General features: G+C 54.3%; 1 pseudogene; it reads left to right on the top strand.

Moving 5' to 3' along the window:
* The first annotated feature begins 827 nt into the window (after positions 1–827).
* On the top strand, positions 828–2,443 carry LOC147987335 (cytochrome P450 94C1 pseudogene; annotated as a pseudogene).
* The last annotated feature ends 4,305 nt before the right edge of the window (positions 2,444–6,748 follow it).

The raw sequence follows: 6,748 nt of genomic DNA, 5'->3' as shown, positions 1-6,748 counted from the left end.
TCCCCCCAAAAAATGTTCTTCTCTGACGATGCCAACCCTCTCTCCTGTTCAAACCATCAAATCTCTAACTCTCATGCGACATCGTCCTCGGCTTTGGGTCACTCTCGGCCTCAGGGCCACGCTTGGGAAATCGACTATGCAGATTGCAAATTCAGACAACCTACCAGTAGCAAACGCAAAAAGAAAGAAAAAAACACATCATCGAAGCATGCTGCAACATTTTTTCGGATGACTGTCAGATCGATTTTAGTAAATTTCTCTTAAAAACTCTTTCTCACAGTGCACATGTGTTTGTGGAAAACTTTGTTGATGAAAAATGCCTCTGCAACATGTTCTATGTCATAGAATATGGTTAGCGATTGTTTAGCTATTTTTGCTCCTATGAAGGTAGAACCATGACAATTGTTTATCTATTTTTGCTCACGAGTCACGAGCAATTGTTTAGCTATTTTTTTTAACATGATTATTTAGCTATTTTTGTTGGGGTCTGGCCCTCCTAATGTGATTGAGCTAGCTGAACATTGTTGATTGTAATTCTCGGGTGGTTGAGTAATACAAGTGTTTTACCCCAAAAAAACATTTTTTTACGTCACGGTGAACACGGGCCCAGCTGTCTCTGGAATGAAAAATATGGAGCCAACAACTCCTTAATTCGAAAAAAAAGTAACGGGCCCAACTGTCATAAAGACTCAAAGTAGTGGCCCAACTCCTTAACGCGCATGAAGTCCATGTGTTTCTTCCCCCGGAACGTACGCCCATCATGCTCCATGTGCCCAACTCGATCGGAGATATATAGACAGAGCCAGCCTCCATGACTCTCTCCACACCCTGCAGCTCACATCATCCCGCTTGGTATTCGTGACTCGTGAGCAACTAATCCAAGAGAGAGCAATGGATGCCGGGGAGTTATCATGGGGCGCGCGGTGCGCGGGACTGATCTTCTTCAGCCTGTCCATCTTCTCGGTGGCGCTCGCCGCGGTGCTCCTGCTCGTCCGCCGGTGGCCCAACCCCTGGTGCGGCTGCCACGTGTGCCGGGCGTACCTCACGGGGTCATGGGCCAAGGACTTCACCAACCTTGCCGACTGGTACGCGCACCTGCTGCGCGAGTCGCCGACGGCCACCGTCCACGTCCACGTCCTCGGCTGCACCGTCACCGCCAACCCGGCCAACGTCGAGTACATGCTCAAGGCCCGCTTCGACAACTTCCCAAAGGGCAAGCGCTTCGCCGCGCTCCTCGGCGACCTCCTCGGCGCCGGCATCTTCAACGTCGACGGCGACGCCTGGCGCCACCAGCGCAAGATGGCCAGCCTCCAGCTCGGCAGCGTCACCGTGCGCTCCTACGCCTACAAGATCGTCGCCCAGGAGGTGGAGGCCCGCCTCCTGCCGGTCCTGGCCGACGCCGCCGACAAGGGCAAGGTAGTCGACCTCCAGGACGTGTTCCGGCGGTTCGCCTTCGACACCGTCTGCAAGATCTCCTTCGGGCTCGACCCGGGATGCCTCGACCTCGACATGCCCATGTCGGACCTGGCGAACGCGTTCGACACCGCCTCGCGGCTCTGCGCCATGCGGGGCGCGGCAGCCTCGCCGTTGGTGTGGAAGATGAAGCGGATGCTCAACATTGGGTCCGAGAGGGAGCTCAAGAAGGCCATCAAGCTCGTCGACGACCTCGCGTCGGCCATGATTCTGCAGCGCCGGACTCTGGGTTTCGACAACACCCACGACCTTCTGTCCCGCTTCATGGCCTCGGACGTCGCCATGGACGACAAGTATCTCCGCGACATCGTGGTCAGCTTCCTCCTCGCCGGCCGGGACACGGTCGCCTCCGCGCTTACCATGCTCTTCCTCCACCTTCACAAGAACCCTCAAGTCGCGGCCGCCATTCGCGCCGAGGCCGGCGGCGACAAGCCGTCCACCTACGAGCACCTGATGAGCCTCCAGTATACCCACGCGGTGCTGTTCGAGAACATGCGGCTGTTCCCGCCGGTGCAGTTCGACTCCAAGTTCTGCGCCGCCGCGGACGTGCTCCCGGACGGCACCTACGTGGAGGCCGAGTCACGCGTGATGTACCACCCGTACGCCATGGGACGCATGCCCAGCATCTGGGGCGCCGACTACGAGGCGTTCCGCCCCGACCGGTGGCTCACCGGACCCGGCGGTTCGTTCGCGCCGGCGAGCCTGTACAAGTACCCGGTGTTCCAGGCCGGCCTCCGCGTGTGCCTTGGCAAGGAGCTGGCCATAACTGAGATGAAGGCGGTCGGCGTGGCCGTGGTGAAGGCGTTCGACGTGGAGGTGGTCGGAGAGAACGGCCGTAGGGGCTGGGCGCCGACATTTGTGCCTGGGCTCACGGCGTCCATCAGCGGCGGCCTCCCAGTGAGGATCATCAAACGCACTTTGACTCCGAATTCATAATTCATATAATTAACTAGGAGAGTGGTTTATGGCATGGGTAGTACATGATTTTTTTTTTTAAGATATGGTCCTAATTGAATTTTTTTAACACAATACATACGCAAGCGCTCATATACACGTGCATACACACACTCATATAAACGCACACACGATATATCCTACCCCTATGAGCATCTCCGAAAGACTAAGCTGGCATATCGATCATCTTGAAATTTACGAAGTCACCGTAGGCAACTCGTTGTCGACTGGAACATCTTCTCTCACTGATTGCGCATCGCCGAAAATTTTGAAATAAATCTAGAAATAAATACGAGCACCAGGGTTTGAACTCTGATGGGCTAGGATACCACAGTCTTTCTATCCATCCAACCACAGATTGGTTCACGGTCTTAATTAATATGAACAGTTAATTTGAAGTTATCTCTTTTTTTTGCATGTGAATTTAAAAGTTATCTAAATGGGATGCAATGTATGTGAGCGCGAGCACACAGGAGGACGTTATCGGCCTTTTTCACTATTCTGACCCTTTGAATAAACTTTGTCACAAAATAAACTCGACGTGAAAGTATTTCACGATCTGACCCTTTTAGCAACGCCACAGCCCGCGGCGTTTCTGCCCAACATAGAAACACCGAGGTAGCTAGTGTTTTTGATAAAAGAAGAAACGCCGAGCTAGCTAGCGTTGCGGACCAGGTAAGAAACGCCGAAGGCGCTGGCGTTGCTGCCCATCATTGAAACACCAATGACCATGACGTTGCTGCCCTTTTTCATGTGCATGTAGAATGTGGATGAATATCCTAATTAATAAGGCTAATTAATTATGACCAAAGAGGGCAGCAACGCCATGGTTCCTTGGCGTTTCTATGATGGCTAGAAACGTCAGCGCCTCTGGTCCGCAACGCTAGCTAGCTCGGCGTTTTCTTTTTTATCAGAAACGCTAGCTACCTCGGCGTTTCTATATTGGATAGAAATACCGCGGGCTGTGGTGTTGCTAAAAGGATCCGATCGTGAAATACTTTCACGTCGAATTCATTTTGTGATAAAGTTAGTCCAAAGGGTTAGAATAGTGATTTCGGCCCACGTTATCTGTACTATCAAGCATAGCTTTGCGATTCATAGTATTGAATGCGCCTCACGGTCTCCAGAGCCACCTATAGGGAAATCGAGATATACATAGCCATACGGTCCTGACCGGTGGACCAGCTTTTACACAGACATTTGGACGCTGTCGAAACATAGTATCATTGTTTTTAGAGTGAATTCTGGTTTTTACCCCTATTTTGACATTTTTGACACTAATTACCCTATTTAGCGAGATTTCATCCATTTTACCCCATTTAACAAAAATGTTGCCACAATTTACCCTGTTTAAATTTTTTGAGCATTTACCGGTCAGTCACAATTGTTAGGTCCAGCTGGCAGATGCCACATTAGTGATTTTTCCTGGCTATTTTTCTCACTTTTGAACCGGGCCATGTAGCTTCTCCCGATCGGCTCGGCCCGATGACGGTCGCTCGCATCACGGCCAACGCACAACGCCCAAGTCGGCCGTGCGCCACGCTCGCCTCCAGTGACTTCTCGTTTGCGTTGCTCGCCCCAATCAAACATGCAAACTGATTTCCGTATAAGCATAAAATTCCTCTAGCATGTTCATCATGCCTGCATCATCTGTTAACTCAACCATGGAGTTCCCATTGGCCACCTTCTTATGGTAATAAACGTTGTCCCAAGGGTTAGAACCCAATTCCTTGATCTTATCCTTTATATCTAAATAACTAATGAAACCCCTCTCAATCATCTCTAGCTCTGGATTCTTGTATCCACGGACATGTAAAATATGCCTAAGGGCATCTCCAGCCGTTGGTCCCCCAGGAGGGGCAAAAAATCGCCCCCTGGGGGCGCACCGGCGCTAAACCGCGCACTGGGGGCGTGATGCCCCCCAGTCGCGGCGCCCACGGTTAGTCAAAAAAGTCAAATACGGCGCAAAAACGACTCAAATTTAACGCAAACATTGGCGAGTTCGTTCAAACATAAACATATTTTACAAAAAAGGGAAAAAACTACCGCGGGCTACCCCCGCCGTCTCCCTCGCCGCCCGCCCACGCGATTCTACATGCCGAGGAGACTGTGGAACCGCGTGTAGTCACCGCCGCCGCCGCCCCCGCCTACGCCTCCGCCGTCCCTGCTGCATCCCTCCCCCGGTTGGCGCGGCGGGTTGGACGGTCCGGGGGCGTCGTCGTCGTCGTCGTCATTGTCGAGGACCACGACGCCGTGCTCGTCCTCGCGCCCACGCTTGCGGGCGGCGATCTCCTCCAGGGCCCGGCGCTGCCAGACCATCTCGTCGCGGAGGTAGTCGTCCCGCGCCCACCGCAGGGCGTCCTCGTCGGAGAAGCCACGCCGGGCTATCTCCTCGTACTCCGCGGGGAGGCCGGGCTCCGGCTTGGGCTCGACGAGGACGAAGCGGCCGGTGGGTGGGGAGGCGTTGGCGCCGATGCGGACGCCGGAGCTGCGGGTGCGCGCGCTGACCGGCGTGCCCTGGGGCTCCGGCTTGACGGGGCGGAGGCAGGGCGAGCCGCCGGACGAGGAGGAGGACCCCCCGGTCTCCATGCGCCTCGGGGTCCAGGAGCTTCCCCGGCGGCGTGAGAAGGAAGGGGGGGGGGCAGGGTACTGGAGGCGCGGCGTGTTGCCGCCCTCGATGTACTCGAGGACGGCCTCCAACATGCGCCCGGGCACGCCCCACCACCGACGCTGGCCGATGGCGTTGAGCCTGCCGGAGGGCTCGACGCCGTTGGTGGCCTCAAGCTGCTCGGCGTGACGGCGGCGGAAGTAGGGCTCCCAGAGCGGGCTGTCGGGGACGTACCGTGGCCCCTCCATCGGCGCACGCGGCAGGGATGAGCGGTTGCGTGCGATCTTCGCACGCCGCGCCGCGCCGGTGGGTATCGGGGGCACCGGCACGCTGCCGGCGCTGATCCTCCACGCCCCGGGTACCCGCATGTCCGGCGGGACCGGGTACTCGGCCTTGAAAAGGAGGCGAGCCTCGCTCTCGTGAAGATGGCGGTGGCCGAATCCGTTCGCCGCCGCGCCGTCTCCTGGGAAGCGCACGGCCATGGGTGCTGGAGACGGCGAGAGAGAGGAGAAGGAGGAACGACGACGGCGAGAGAGAGGCGAGGGAGGAACGACGACGGCGAGAGAGTACGAGTTGCCGAGTGCTTTGGGGCGCATCTTGTATAGGCCGAGGTGCCGCCCGTGCGCGAGCCGCCGTGAGTACGCGTGGCGAGCGAGGGAGGGCGAGGGACGCGCGTCATCCGGTCTTCACTGCGCCGCCCGTGAGGCATCAATGGTGCAGGCTGACCGGCGCGGCAGCTTTGGCATTGATTCGCTGCGGGAAACGAGGCGATGAGGACGACGAAGGGCCGAGAAGAGGGTAGAGTCGCTGACGCGGCGGGCCCGCGGCTGTTTCACGCCAAAACAGTTCGCCCCGGCGCCCCGGGGTGCCCCCCAGCGCGCCGGGTTCGGCCTGGGTCCGCCGGCGCTGTTTTCGGCCCAAGCCGACGAAAATCGGGCTCCTGGGGGCGCGACTGGGCCGATTTTTCGGCACCGGCGCAAAAAAAAAACGCCTGGGGAAGCCTTCCTGGGGGCGCGGCTGGAGATGCCCTAACACTCCACATCTTGGTTGCCATCCGCTTTGTGCAGGAAGAATATAAATGAATTAGTGGCTGCAATCATAATAAATCATAATCTACTCTAATAAGGTAAATAAACATGTTTCAGCATGCATCATAAGATACAAAGATCCAAAATTCTTTTACAGCTAGCAAGTAGCAACAGATGCTATCACTTATACATGTATTAACACTCTTCCTGTTAACACATTTGCTACCTAGATATTCAGATTTGTAGGTGTATCAGAGTATGTAAAGTAGTATATTTCAACACATCTAATCCATAGAACCATGCATACTTAAGGCCCTATATGATAAATGAAGAAAAACATACATGATTTTAAATTATATCAGTAAAAAATTCTTCCATAATTTATTTAATGGTAATATGCCACACTGATCAAGTATAGTCGTCCCATCATAATACTTCAAACAGGAAACGAGCTGAGTAGCAAAAAAAATAGTTAGAAAAAAACTGTTGACGTGGCATGCCAGCCAGTCAGAACGCACACAAAAATTAGATTAGGGTAAATTGTGATAACACTTTTGCTAAATGGGGTAAAACGGATGAAATCCGACTAAATGAGGTAATTAGTGTCAAAAATGTTAAAATAGGGGGTAAAAACCAGAATTCATTCTTGTTTTTAAGAAAAGAAGGGCTTCGCACCCCTATAATT

This window comes from Triticum urartu, chromosome 2A (genome assembly GCF_056163025.1).
Source record: "Triticum urartu cultivar PI428250 chromosome 2A, HENAU_Tu73, whole genome shotgun sequence".
NCBI lineage: Eukaryota > Viridiplantae > Streptophyta > Magnoliopsida > Poales > Poaceae > Triticum > Triticum urartu.
The sequence above is the reverse complement of the archived record's forward strand: the minus strand, read 5'-3'. Positions and strand labels throughout refer to the sequence as shown.